Source organism: Cnephaeus nilssonii, assembly GCF_951640355.1.
Source record: "Cnephaeus nilssonii genome assembly, chromosome: 4".
Classification (NCBI taxonomy): Eukaryota; Metazoa; Chordata; class Mammalia; order Chiroptera; family Vespertilionidae; genus Cnephaeus; species Cnephaeus nilssonii.
The window spans coordinates 5,234,334-5,248,550 of NC_137075.1; the positions used below are offsets into that span (position 1 = coordinate 5,234,334).

The window sequence follows — 14,217 nt, forward strand, 5'->3', positions numbered from 1 at the left end:
TGGCTATGACAAATGCACAAGCTATGTGAAAAAACAAACATCTTTCCATAACTGTCAGAGGGGAAGAGGAGGAAATATTTTATCATGTCTTTATTTTGGAGACTAACATAACTATATTAGGTGGGGGAAAATGTCAGATTATTTAAGGCTTTTAGATGTGTAGGTCTATCCCCTCCTCTCCCCCCCCCACCCCCCCCCATTTAGGGGTTAACATTTATGTGTGGCTGGGTTCCAGGATGGGAAGAAAAGTGTTTTGATGAAAGGAAAAGTTAAAGTTGCTTTGACCTATAATGATACTGTGGCTATTCATTTTATCCAGTGATAGTACAGAAAAACTTCCTTGGTAATTCTTGTATGCCATTAACTTTCTGTTAGAATTCAGTGTTAAGAGTTCATCCTGAGGACCATAAAGAAATATAATGCCACTTCATAACTGTTCGTGACAATCACATTAATAAATTGTTCCTGGAGCCCTGGCCAGTGTGGCTCAGTTGTTGGAGCCTTGTCAGGTGCACAGGAAGGTTACCCGTTTGTTCCCCAGTAGGGGGAACTATCTCAGATTGATATTTCTTCCCCCCCCCCCCCCACCCTCCTTTTTCCCCCTCTCTGAAATCAATTTTAAAAAAGATAGTTCTTGGAATGTGTTATATATGTACTCATATAAACATTTATCTTTGTACATTTATAGTAATGTAAATATTTAAGTCTGAGAGCTTAAAAACATTTATTTGCGTACATGTTTTTTAACATCTAGCCGTGCCAACCACATTTGCCAAATGAGCATCAGCCATAAATTCATGCTCTGTCACATTACATATAATAACTCTTCTAAATGGCTCCATGGTAAAGCATCATGAGATTAGCATTTTTTCATGAGAGATTTGTTGTTTTAACTCTTTTGTTGGATGGATTAAGTAATTTAGGAACCAAACTGTCCCCTGGCATGTCAAGTGTGAATTCATGGCTCCTTATCATTGTAAGAGGCATGTGTCTGTGACGAGCCTTCTTTTCTCACTAGAGACCCTGTGCACGAGATTCATGCACTCAGGGGTGTCCCTCAGCCCGGCCTGTGGCCTTTCGCAGTCCAGGAGCCCTCGGGGGATGTCCCCACGGGTCTAAGCCATCAGTGGGACATTCTTAGTGCTGCCTCAGAGGCTCCCGCCACCACCACTGTGCTCGCCAGCTGTGAGCCTGGCTTCTGGCTGAGCAGCGCTCCCCCTGTGGGAGCGCACTGACCACCAGGGGGCAGTTCCTGCATTGAGAGTCTGCCCCCTGGTGGTCAGTGCGTGTCATAGCGACTGGTTGTTCCGCTGTTTGGTCTATTTGCATATTAGCCTTTAATTATCTAGGATTGCTCTTTACTGTAATTCCTACTTCTCACTGCCACCCCAATCCTTTCATTACTAGGAAAGTCTAGTAGGCTCCCTGGGGTGGGTGGATGTAGGGGAAAGGGGATACATGCAATAATGTCAACATTTAAAAAATTTTAATTGAAAAAATAAATAAAAAGAAAGTCTAGACTCCTTCTTGCTGGTTTGTTTTCCTTGGAGAAATTCTAGTAACTTTCAGGCCAGGAATAGATAGTTCACATTTGTTTGACAAATATTTTGAGTGTCTTTTAAGTGATAGACATGGTGGTAGGCCCTGAGTATATGTAGAATGATATCCCCTTTTGCAAGGAGCATACAATTTAGGACCGTGGTCGGCAAACTGCGGCTCGCGAGCCACATGCGGCTCTTTAGCCCCTTGAGTGTGGCTCTTGCATGAAATTCGTGCATGGGGGGGTGTCCCTCAGCCCTACCTATACCCTCTCCAGTCCAGGAACCCTCGGGGGATGTCCAACTGCCAGTTTAGGCCTAATCCCGCAATCCGGGAACTCTGGCTCCTAACCGCTCACCTGCCTGCCTGCCCTAACCACTCTGACTGCCGGCCTGATACCCCTAACTGCTCTCCCCTGCCAGCCTGATCCCCCTAACTGCTCTCCCCTGCCGGCCTGATCCCCCTAACTGCCCTCCCCTGCTGGCCTGGTCACCCGTAATTGCCCTCCCCTGCCAGCCTAGTCACCTGTAATTGCCCTCCCCTGCCAGCCTGGTCACCCGTAATTGCCCTGCCCTGCTGGCCTGGTCGCCCCTATTAACTTTTTTTTTTTTTTTACTCTTATCCCTTCACATACAATTGTATTTGACTTCCTTATTGGCTTCTCCCTCTCACACTTTGTTGAATTTCCAAGTGATCCACAGGTCCTCTATTTGTGTCTGTCTCCACAGCTTTGGCTGAAAGCAGGCAGGACCAATCTTCCTGCTTTGCCTGTCTGCCTGCTGTCAATCCTAATCTCTCAAGCCTCTGTTTCTGACAGGGCTTTAGGCGGGGGTGGTGCTGTATTGCTTTCCCAGACTAAAAGGCCTCTCTTCAACCCCAGTCCCTGAGGGCTCTTTGGGGCTATTCAGAGTTTTTGTGTCCTTTGTACAACTCAAGGTGTAATCTGGCTGTGGCTGTATTAGCTGCCTTGAGGCTACTGGGAGGAGCTGGCTCTTCAGGAGAAAAATGGCTGCTCAGATCCAGAGGCTCAGGGATGTCTCAGTGCTGGATTCCTGGTCACCTCTTCCTGACCTGCTCTCCTTCACAGCCTGTCCTCACAAATCTGCATCTCCACCTGCACTGCAACCTCTCTCCCCACCGCCCCCAGCACCACATGGCTGGGGCAGCTCTTCAGACAGCCTTTTTGGGCTCAGCCTCTTGTGGCTGTGGACTTAGATCTAGAATCCTCTGCCACCAGCAGCCCTGTGGACTTCCTTTCCACCGTCAGATGTTACACAGACTTGGTGCTGTGCAGCTTCCTTCTGACCCTCTCAGCCTAGTGGTCTTGTAGCTCTCTCCAGCCCAGATCCCTGATCCTACCATTTTCCAGGCATCCTCTGCCCTTCCTGGCTGTGGATTGTCTCACCAGCTGTGTTTACTTCGCCAATTACAGATGGATGTTATTTGATTTAGTTGTTGCTTCTATCTGCTCTGGAATAAGGCTCAGGACACATCTTCCTATTCGGCCGCCATTTTTTCCTTCCTGTCTCTGAATCAGCATCTAATATGGATATTTTAATTATGTTGATTCTACCAATCCGTGAACGTGATATATTCTTCCACTTGTTTATATCTTATTCTGTCTCTTTTTCCAACGTCCTGTAGTTTTTTGAGTACAGGTCTTTTGCCTCCTTGGTTAAGTTTATTCTTAAGTACGATATTTTTCCGTGTTTAAGATGCCCCCATGTATAAGATGCCACTTTTAGCCGAAACCGGTTTGGCTCAGTGGATAGAGCGTCGGTCTGCGGACTGAAAGGTCCCAGGTTTGATTCCAGTCAAGGGCATGTACCTTGGTTGCGGGCACATCCCCGGTAGGGGGTGTGCAGGAGGCAGCTGGTCAATGTTTCTCTCTCATCGATGTTTCTAGCTTTCTATCCCTCTCCCTTCCTCTCTGTAAAAAATCAATAAAATATATATATTTTTAAAAAGATGCCCCTTTTTTCCAACCCAAAATTAAGAAATCAATATTTTAAACATAAACAGAACACATTTTAGTAATTACTGTAGTTAATATTTATATACCAGTACTATGATATTATGCAGCATATCACTTTATTCAGACTCTGTTGCATCACTGCTCTCTTCTCCATCACTAATAGTTCCAGACATATAAATTTCTTCAACTTCTATCTTATGAGTCACTCTATATATGTGAGATCATCCTCATAAACAAGTGGCATTTTCTGAGCTAACTTTGTTCGTGTTCTCATGGCCAATCCTTCTCTCCTCATGAAATTGAAGCACCATTTTGCCTTTCCTATAAATCAAGGAAACATTCGCTTGCAAACATTCTTGCCTGACATTGAATAAGCTTGGTTGACACACATAAGCCACTCTGGCACTGCTCCATAATCCAAGTCTTAAGCCTCTGCTCCAAGTTTCCCCATTTTGCTGGTTTTCCTCTTAACGCCTTCTTCTTTTTTGGCATTTTAAGGAGTTGTTCTTCCTGTTTTCTCCACTGTGTGATCATACACTCAGTGGGAGGAGGTCCAGATTGTTTCTCTGCAGCTCTGTTTCCATGCTCTTTTGCATAGCTGTTTACATTCACTTTGAGTTTTGCAGCATAAGACAATCTCTTACTGGTATTTATCTTTTTATTTTTTTACATCTTTATGGGCTCAGAATGCTCTAGTTCCTGTTGCATCTGTGCACTCTCCACCTCCATCTCCAATTATGGCATCAGCTGACGTCAATAACAATAAGGCTCATGATTGGAGGAAGCCTGTTTGACAAGATATGGGCAGCTATACACCCATGCAGCTCCCTCCTCGGCTGACTTCCTTGTATAAGATGTCCCTCGATGTTCAGTCTAACGATTTTGGGAAAAAATAGCCTCTTATACACAGAAAAATATGTCTGGGAACATCTTTATTTCTCCTTCATATTTAAAGAGTAATTTTGCTGGATATATTATTTGTGGCTGGTAAATTTTCTCTTTCAGATGTTTCAATATTTGGTTCCACTCTCTTTTGGCTTGTAGAGTTCCTGATGAGAAGTCTGATGAAATTCTGATGGGTTTTCCTTTGTAGGTCACTTCCTTCTTTTTCTTGGCTGCTTTGAGAATTTTTTCTTTATCATTAAATTTTTACAATTTTAATGCAAATTGCCTTGGAGAGGGTCTCTGGATTAAGGAAACTATGTGTTCTGTTTGCTTTTTGGATTTGAGGATCTAGTTCTTTCCATAGGTTTGGGAAGTTCTCATTCATTATTTGTTTGAATAGATTCCCCATTCCCTTCTCCCTCTCTTCTTCTTCCAAATGCCCATTATATTAATATTGTTTTTTTCTGATGGAGTCAGTTCTTGTAGAGCTCTTTCATCTTTCTTTACTCTCTGATCTCTCTCTTCTTCCCTCTGTGTCATTTCTAGATTCCTTTTTTCTACATCATTAATTCTTTTCTCCATCTGGTTGGCTGTTTTCTATACTCAGTAGTTCCCTCTTAATCTCTTTAGTTGCATGCTTCATTTCCAGGGTTTCCAATTGGATCTTTTATAATGTTTCAATCTCTTTGTTAAAGTACTCGTTTTGTTCATTGATTTGTTTTCTGAGTGCATTAGATTGCCTATATGTATTTTCTTGCATCTCATGGAGTATTTTCAGAACTGCAATCTTGAAATCTCTGTTACTTATATCACATACTAGAGGCCCGGTGCATGGATTCGTGCACCGGTGGGGTCCCTCAGCCTGGCCTGCACCCTCTCATAATCCGAGACCCCTGGAGGATGTTGGACTGCTGGTTTTGGCCTCCACAGGCCAGGCCGAGGGACCTCACCGGTTCATAAATTCGTGCACTCGGCAGGTTTCGACCTGATCCCCGCAGGCCAGGCTGAGGGACCCCATCAGTGCACGAATCTATGCACCAGGCCTCTAGTATGCATATAAGATCTTTGGTTAATCTCTTCCCACCCTCTCCCTTCTCCCTTCCCTCCGAGATTCATCAGTCTGTTCCATGTTTCCATGCCTGTGGTTTCTGCTCCTGCCTTGAGCATCTGCCCCATTGGTCAGTGCGCATCATAGCTACCGGACGGTTGGATGGTCGGCGGGTCAGCTGGTCACTTAGGCTTTTATATATATATATAGGTTTCCATGTGTTCCAGCTTGTTTTCTGGGGTCATTTTCTTTTTGGTTATCCTCACCGTAATCACGAACCCTAACCTCTGTGGGATTCTGCGACAAACACCCCACCTGAGGATTAGTCATAGAGGTAAACCAAGGTTTTACTGTCATAACTCTTGGTTTACAGATAATATGCTCCTCTACCTGTTACCCTTGATGTTGAGTTTTGGGAGTCCCAGTGGTTGCAGGGCTCTGTGGTTCCATTTCTTTTCCTGAACCACCACCGTCCTGGCCCGACAGTGGAGAGTCGCATGACAGAGCCCTGTGCACTCTCACGTGTCTGCTGGCTTAGATACTGTTTGTTCTGTTCGCCCTGCCAGTCTTCGCCCCCAGTTCTTTGTTCCTCCCAGCTGAAGGAAGCATCTGCTACCACCAGCTTCCTCCCCTCTCCAGCCCAGCTGCGAACTCCTGTCTGCAGGGCTGTGTCTGTGGGCTGTGTGTGCTTTTCTCCCATCTCGTCTCTCCAATTATTGCCAGTTGCCCACCTTTAGGTGTTTAAATACGTGGGTATCTCAGGTGTGCCCATGTGTTGAGCAGGGAATTCTTTGTTGAATTATAATTGGTTAACTTGTTGAAATTTCAGGGGGTGTGGCCAAGGGAATCCCTCACACAGCCATTCCTCTGACATCACTCTAACTTATTATCCAAGTTAATTAGGTAAGTTTGGTCAAACCATTCAAAATGAATAGTTTTTGGTGTGTCTCCCACCAGTGTTTCCTGTCTGAGGAAGCTTGCTGTTTCCTGTTCAGCTTAGGGAGCACCTGGTACTATGTACCAGACATGTTCTAAGCCCTTTGCCTATGCAACAAAAAGGAATGTGAGGGTTCACTACTCCATCAAGATTTTAATGTCACAGGGGACATAGATCCAAGCCCCAGATGTCCATAAGAAGGCTTCATTTAGAGCAGCGGTTGCCAACCTTTTGGACCTCACGGACCACCAGTGGTCCACGGACCACCAGTTGGCGACCGGTGATTTAGAGCATCTCTCCTTATCCCTGGATAAGATGAGTAGTAGGAATCTTCTTAATAACCCTAGCAAAAGACACTAGTTATGATAAAGTACAGCTACTACTGGGCTACATAGATTCAACAAAGCTTTCCACAAAGAACAGGAACACAACCCCTTGCACTGAAACAAGATCTATACATCTGTACTCCTGCCGTGGCCAGTGTGGCTCAATTGGTTGAGTTCCCTGAATCAGTTCCCAGTCAGGGCATGTGCCCAGGTTGGGGGGTTGATAGAAGGAGACATGAAGGAGGCATCAACAATGTTTTTTTCTCTCTGTCTCCCTCCCTCTTCTTAAAAAAAAAAAATCAATAAAAAACATATTTTAAAAAATAAAAAGATACACTCAGTCTTTTGGCTAGGGTTGTTCACGTGTTGTTCATTTAAGAATACTTACTCCGAGTCTGCTATATGCCAGGCACTATTCTGAATGCTGAAATACACCTGTGAACAAGAAATCCTATACCTATGGAGCTTATTACATTCTAGTGGGAGAGAAATATGGGTCTATATGGACCAATGGAGGTCAGTTCCAAATACAAGAGGAGAGGGTGCTGGCACCATCCTAAATTCAGAGTGGGGGGAAAAATAAGAAAAAAGGGGCACTATGATTTCTAAATGGCACGAATCTTTTCAACTGCAACTTCAGATTACCAAGAAGAAAATGCTGCCAATACTGCTGCCAACTTGAAATGTTCAATAAATATTAATATTTTTTGATACAGAGAAAATTCATCCCTCTTTTGCTCATTTTCATTCTAATGTATTTTTCTGAGAAGGGTGATGTTCTGAGAATTTCACATAGGCCTATTCAGGATGCATGTTGTGGTGTGTGTAGTCCCATGGAGGTCCATGGAGGTGTGCTGAGCATATGATGGTACCATATCATCAGCTTCTAATGCCCTAATCAATCATCATGTGTCAGGTGGAAAACATGTGGAGAACCTTTGATCTGGAGAACTCTAATTATCTCCACAGCAGTCCATGCTCAATTTCATAGTGTCATGATTTTTAGTATTTAAAAACTCCAGAATTGCTACGAGATGTTACCCTTTCTCCCGCTACCTTCTTGCTTTTGCTTGTACAGTTGAGTGAATGTGATGCTCCACTTTTCACATAGATGCCCAACTAGCTCTAATTGTTGAAATAATTAGATAATTTATTGTTAGTATTTAACTTGTTGATGTGTCATTGGATGTTTTAAATTTTCACTATAACCTAACCTAGGTTTAAATCCCAATTCATTTTTTCTTAACTTGTGAAATGGGATAAAAATATCTACCTAATAGGATTGTTTTCAGGCTTAATAATGACTACAAAACACTTAGTATAGGGCCTGGCATTTAGTAAATCTCAAATATTACTTGTAAAGTTAATATATTTGTTGTTGCCATCATTATGGTCATTGTTCTGTGTTTCAAATCAGTAATGAAATACATATTTGCAGCAGTCCTGATTTCTTTTTGGAACTGAAAAACTAAATGAAATATAGCAGCTAACGGCTTGACATGTACTATAAACTTTCTTTGCAGTGCTGATTTTACTACCTTCATAGGCATACAAGGATGCTAAACCTTAAGAGCTGGCTTTCCTGATCCTATAATTCCAGCTCCTTTCTGCCCAAATGTTGTAGCCCATATTTCCATTACACACTGCCCTTTATAGTTTCTCGAATAGAATTGCAATAATGCAATTTTTATTTTGTCCTTGAATTGAGGCCAGAATTAGGAAGAACATTCAGTACTTTTGGAAGCAAAGTTCTGTAATGGCCTATGAGATAACTAGAGGCCTGGTGCACGACATTTGTGCACTGGAGGGGGGCAGCCTCAGTCTGGCCCGCGCCCTCTTAGCACTGCCGTGGAGGTGGGATAAGCTCCTGCCACCGCTGCTGCGCTCGCCTCCTTGAGCCCGGCTTCTGGGAGCAACTCCTGCATTGAGCCTCTGCCCCCTGGTGGTCAGTGTGCATCATAGCGACCGGTCATTCCCCAGTTCAGTCGATTTGCATATTAGGGTTTTATTATATAGGATTACTTTGATTATAACATACATATTTTTATGTATAACCACCAGCTTATCAAATACTGTTTACCACTTATCATTACTACAGTTGTTACATTTCTTTTCCTTAAATTTGAAAAACATCTATGAATGATAGGTGGTATCAGCTCCCATTTACAAATGAGAAAATTGAGACCCAGAAAGGTTCAATAATTTGCCTGAGGTTGCACAGCTGTTTAGTAACAGAGTTGATTGACTATATAGCTGCCTTTTTTTTTTTTTTTTTGGTCTCCGATTTAGAAAGCTGAATCCTAAAATTAGGGTCAATTTTTTCCCCCAAGAGAAACATAAATGGTATGGCTAAACAAAGAATAGGCAAAAGAAGGATGGGAAAGAAAGTGTGAAGACGATAAATGATAAATGTGGATCAACTAACTATAAAAGGTAAGAAGCAGGAAGTATCATTCAAGGTACTCTGGTATTGAAATGATTCATAGAAGTCTTTAATGGAGGAATTTTTTTGGTAGTGTTACATTTTAACTTGGCAATTCAGAATTCAAATTTTCAAATATATCTAGAAACGAGGATGAAGATAATATCAGTGGAAAGGAAGATGTAGAAATAGAAATGTTATATATATTTAACAGAAAAAAAAATCAAGATGAAGAGTTAAAGATATATTGGCTAGGTGAGGACCTGATCTAGATATGGTTTAGAGAAGGCTAATGGCAAATATTTTTTGACTCAGGAAGAGAAAATTCAGATAAGCATTCTGGAGTTTGTTGCCATAGTATTAAATGATATCTCTCTAGAAATGAGATTCCAGTGTGATACTTCAATCCTTTATTTGAAAGGTGATTAATCAGGGGGCAAGGAGGTAAGTAACAACTGCAATTATTTGAGGAAGTAATACACTAAGGCTTCAGATACAAATTTCATTAGCTCTAGATTAGCATGTCATATCTGTCACTTTGAGGCTTTTACATAAGAAACCTATCTTAGTTATTTAACATTTTTATGTGTTTAAGCCCCTACATGAGGCTAAGTCCTGCATCTTCAACTTACTTAGGATCCAGTTGCTAATACTTAAGACATGCTAACTATATCCGCTTGCTAACAGTCACTTCCACAGGATAAAACTGGCTTTTCGTTCCTTCTCCACCAACTGACCCTTCTCTGATTTCTGAGTTTGTCCACATGGTTGCCCAGGCACCAAACTGTTGTCATTTTTGACTCATTGACTCCATCTGTGTATCTTGCTAACTTCCTTTGGAATGTATAGTTTGTCCCTTTCTCTTCATCACTACTAGTTAGTCGAACTTTTCTTTTTTTCACTATTTAGGAAAAGACAATTGTCTTTATTTTTGAAAATTCCTATAAGGCTCTCCAAATAATTTTTGAAAGACATTATTCTGGGTAGTGCCATTTCTTTTTTTCTTATTTTAGTTATTTAACCTTAGTTTTGCTGCTAGAGCAACGGTTGCCAACCTTTTGGACCTCACGGACCACTAATTCATAATTTTAAATCCCACAAACCACTAATATGATTTTTTTAAAAAAAATACATACATTTGTAAAATAATCAGAGAACGTCCATTTTATTAATATGAAATGCACCTATTTAACATATCAACACTATAAATAATTATAACAAAATCTTCAAAGGTTGTTTAATTGTAACACATTCATTAAAATAAGTTTAAGTATTACACATTTTTACAGTGTGATATTTGCTCCTGTTTGCTTGAAATAAGTTTATGGATTTTTGGCTCCAATGACGTTACTGCAAGACGGAGAGCCGTATTTATTTCAAGCAAAGACTGGTACCGAGTTTTAATTGCTGTGACTGATGAAAATGTTTTTTCGTACAAATATGTTGTTGAAAATTGAATCAAAATTTTCATTGCTTTTTCACTCAGCAATGGGTATTCACTTTTAATGGAAATCCAAAAATGAGGTCTTAATAAGGATGACTAGAATTTAACTTTGAGACTGTCGTTGGATGATAGATCGATGAGGCTTTCTTTTTCATTCATGCTTAAATTGCTATCTTCAGTGTTGACTGCAAATGGATCTATTATCCACATATTACCAAGTCTGGGATCTTCTTTCTTTGGGTAAGAATGACCAAAAGGTTCTGTGAGTGATTGTGTAAGTGCTGTTGAACAATGGTTACCACCTCTCAGTTGACATCCTTCTCTCTCATATATTCATCAAAGTTTGAAAACATTGGCAGATCTTCAGCCAACCACGTTTGCCACAGTAATATTTTCTTTTGAAAAGCATCCATTTTATCTCGTAGTGTGAACACATCCTTAAGTTGTCCTTGCAAGGATATTTAGTTCATTTAATAGCAAAAAATACCTGCCAGGTATGCAAGCTTGGCTGTCCACTCATCGTCAGAGAAGAGTTCTTGTAATTTCGGATTATTTGGCCTCTGGAAAAATACTTTGACTTCTTCCGCAGGGCAAACAGTCGGGTTGGTATCTTGCCCCTCGACAGCCATCTCACCTCAACGTGAAGAAGAAGGTGAGTATACTGGGAACCCATTTCTTCTCAAAGTGCCTCAAATATTTGAGAATTGAGCACTTTGTGTCGAATTTCATTTATAATTTTAATAACATCTGATAATATTTTGTGTAGATCTGGGGACATTTTTTTCGCCGCAAGTTGCTCACGATGTATAATGCAGTGTGTAGACAAAATGTCTGGGTGACCAACATTTTTCACCTTTGCAGCAGTTCCTGAAAGATGTCCAGTCATGTTTGCGCCACCGTCTGTACATATCCCAGTACATTTTTTCCATTCAATTCCGTGTTCCAGGAAATAACTATTAAGTACTTCAGGAATCTCAGAGCTAGTTGTTCCACCCGGCAAGTTGAGCAAATAAGGTAGTTCTTCCTGTAACTCTCCTTCACACTCAGCCCTCACAAAACAAAGGAGAAGTGCTTTGTTACTTAGGTCCATTGATTTGTCAGGTTGAATAAAATATTTGTGAATTTTTCACCATTTTTATAACTTGATTTTCAATATCTTCAGCCATGTCTTCAATTCTGCGTTTGACAGTGTTAGTGGACATAGGAATTGCTTTCAGTTTCTGGACAGCCTGCTTTCCCAAAACCTCTTTACAGGCTTGTAACATGCAAGGCTTAATTAAGTCTTCTCCAATCGTATACGGCTTTTTATTTTTTGTGATCTGAAGTGCTATCAGATAAGAAGCCTTTAATAATTTATCTCTAACAGTCATTTTTATTAGAGCAATTACTTGCTTTTTCATATTTTCACATATTCTTTGAAAACTAGTGGCCCAGTGCACAAAATTCGTGCACATTAAAAGGGGATTAATTAGAGGAAATAATTTAATATTGCTATTTGCCCTTTCTCTATAATAGAAGTGTCAGAGATGAAAGAAAATTAGTAAAATGTATATGAAAACCTTCCTCTGTCAGAGTTTGGGGCGCACCATGGGACCCAGAGTAAAGTCCCTGCCCACCCACATGTGCCTCAAAATCGTGTGAGACTCAGACCCGGCCGGCCTCCCTCCCCATTGGGCTAGATCCAGACCCGGCCAGTCCCACCCTTGTCAAGCTCCGCCGGGCAGGGGGCGTAGCCTAAGGTCCCCTGGCCCAGCGCCAGGACGGGGGGCATGCCTTGAGGTCCCCTGTCAAGCCCCGCTGGGTGGGGGGCATGGCCTGATGTCCTCCATCAAGCCCTGCCAGGCGGGGGGTGCGGCCTGAGGACCCCGGGACTGGTGCTGGGGTGAGGGGTGCAGCCTGAAGTTTCCTGTCAAGACCCACCTGATGGGGAGCATGGCATGAGGTCCCCTAGCCCAGCACCAGGGTGGGAAGCACACCTTGATGTCCCCCATCAAGCCCCGCCAGGCTGGGGGCATGGCCTCAGGTCCCCTGGCCTGGCACCGGGGCGGGGGGGTGGGGTGCGGCCTGAGGTCTCCTGTCAAGCCCTGCCAGGTGGCGGGCGCAACCTGAGTTCCCCTGTCAAGCCCCTTGGGGGCGAGGGAGGGCATAGCCTCAGGTCCCTGCTGATTGCTCGTTAAGGCTCCTTATGGGAACTTGGCTTTAGCTGTGGGTGCAGCCATCTTTGTGACGGAGTGACAGTCAATTAGCATATTCCCTCTTTATTAGATAGGATATTCAAGTGGTTTTTTAGCTAAATCTGGGTGTTTTGGTTGCAAGTGTCTTTCGAGTTTCGAAGGTTCATGGCATCATTGGATAAACTCTCAGAACATACAACACAAAGCGGCTATGGATCCAGCTCACTACCAGGTTCTTGAACAAATCCAAATTTCAAGTAGTTCGAATCTATTTACTTGATTCTTTGAGTTTTTTCTTGTCTCCGCCTCCAGTTTGAATGTTCTTCCTAATGGTGCCTGACGAGGACTGTGGAGACTGATTCATTGATCAGCTCACGGTTAAGTGAAGTACATATATTACTATTGTTACTATTATCATTAGTTACATTATCTTTTGTATTACTAAAGAAATGCAAAATATCCCTTTGCTTTTTTTCACTCATTATGGGTTTATTTCATTCGAATCTAAAACCAAACAAGAAGTGATAGTTATTAAAGTCTTTGATGCCATTAAATGTAACAGTTAAAGAAAATACACAGTTACATACAATACACAAATAAAACAATTGGATGAGAATCGGTAATCATGGAGTGGTGACTGCTGTAATGGTCGAAACAATACTGAAGCCGCTTGCACCTCTCTGGTTTCTCCCTCTCTAAGTTACTAGAAAGGGGAATTCACGAAATGTACTAAACTAGTACATTTCGTGAATTTATTGCAGTGTAAAGGCAAAAATAGTCATTCAGTCAGAATATAAGAATTTCTTTTTTGTTTTATTATTATTTACTAGAGGCCTGGTGCATGAGATTCGTGCACTGGGGGGGTTCCCTCAGCCTGGCCTGTACCCTCTCGCAGTCCAGGACCCCTAACGTGGCAGTCAGTCATCCCTCTCGCAGTCTGGGCTCTTGCAGTCCGGGACCCCTTGCTCCTTACTGCCCGCCTGCAGCGAAGGTGGGAGAGGCTCCTGCCACCTCCACTGTGTTCACCAGCCATGGGCCCAGCTTCTGGCTGAGTGGCGCTCCCCCTGTGGGAGCACACTGACCATCAGGGGGCAGCTGCTGCATTGACCATCAGCCCCCTGGTGGTCAGTGCATGTCATAGTGACTGGTCGTTCCGCCGTTTGGTCGATTTGCGTATTAGGCTTTTATTACATAGGATTAGGATTAATAAAACATAAAAAAAAACGCAAATAATGTCCAAATTTTTCTATGGACCACCAAAATTTTCTCACAGACCTCCCGTGGTCCGCAGACCACCGGTTGGCAACTGCTGTGCTAGAGTATGTCACTGAAGACTTATCTCCCTATTGAACTATGTTTCAGTTTCCCCTGAAAGGGGGGCAAATATGCATTAGTTAGGGTTACCCTAAGAAGGAGTTGAAAGCATCAGCTGTTAATCGGTAATTAATTTATGTGATTGTTTTGAAT

At 42.4% G+C, this 14,217-nt stretch overlaps 1 protein-coding gene across 4 annotated transcripts in view; it reads left to right on the forward strand.

The window, feature by feature from the left end:
- Window positions 1–14,217, forward strand: part of PEAK1 (pseudopodium enriched atypical kinase 1) — a 182,628-nt gene that overhangs the window by 1,682 nt on the left and 166,729 nt on the right. Inside the window, exon 1 of one of the 4 annotated variants that reach the window (XM_079768648.1) lies at window positions 9,298–11,228. The exons of the other annotated variants lie outside the window; for them this stretch is intronic. The gene's annotated coding sequence lies outside the window, so the exon portion shown is untranslated. Of the gene's footprint in view, window positions 1–9,297; window positions 11,229–14,217 lie in introns of those variants that run through there. 4 annotated transcript variants of the gene reach the window in all.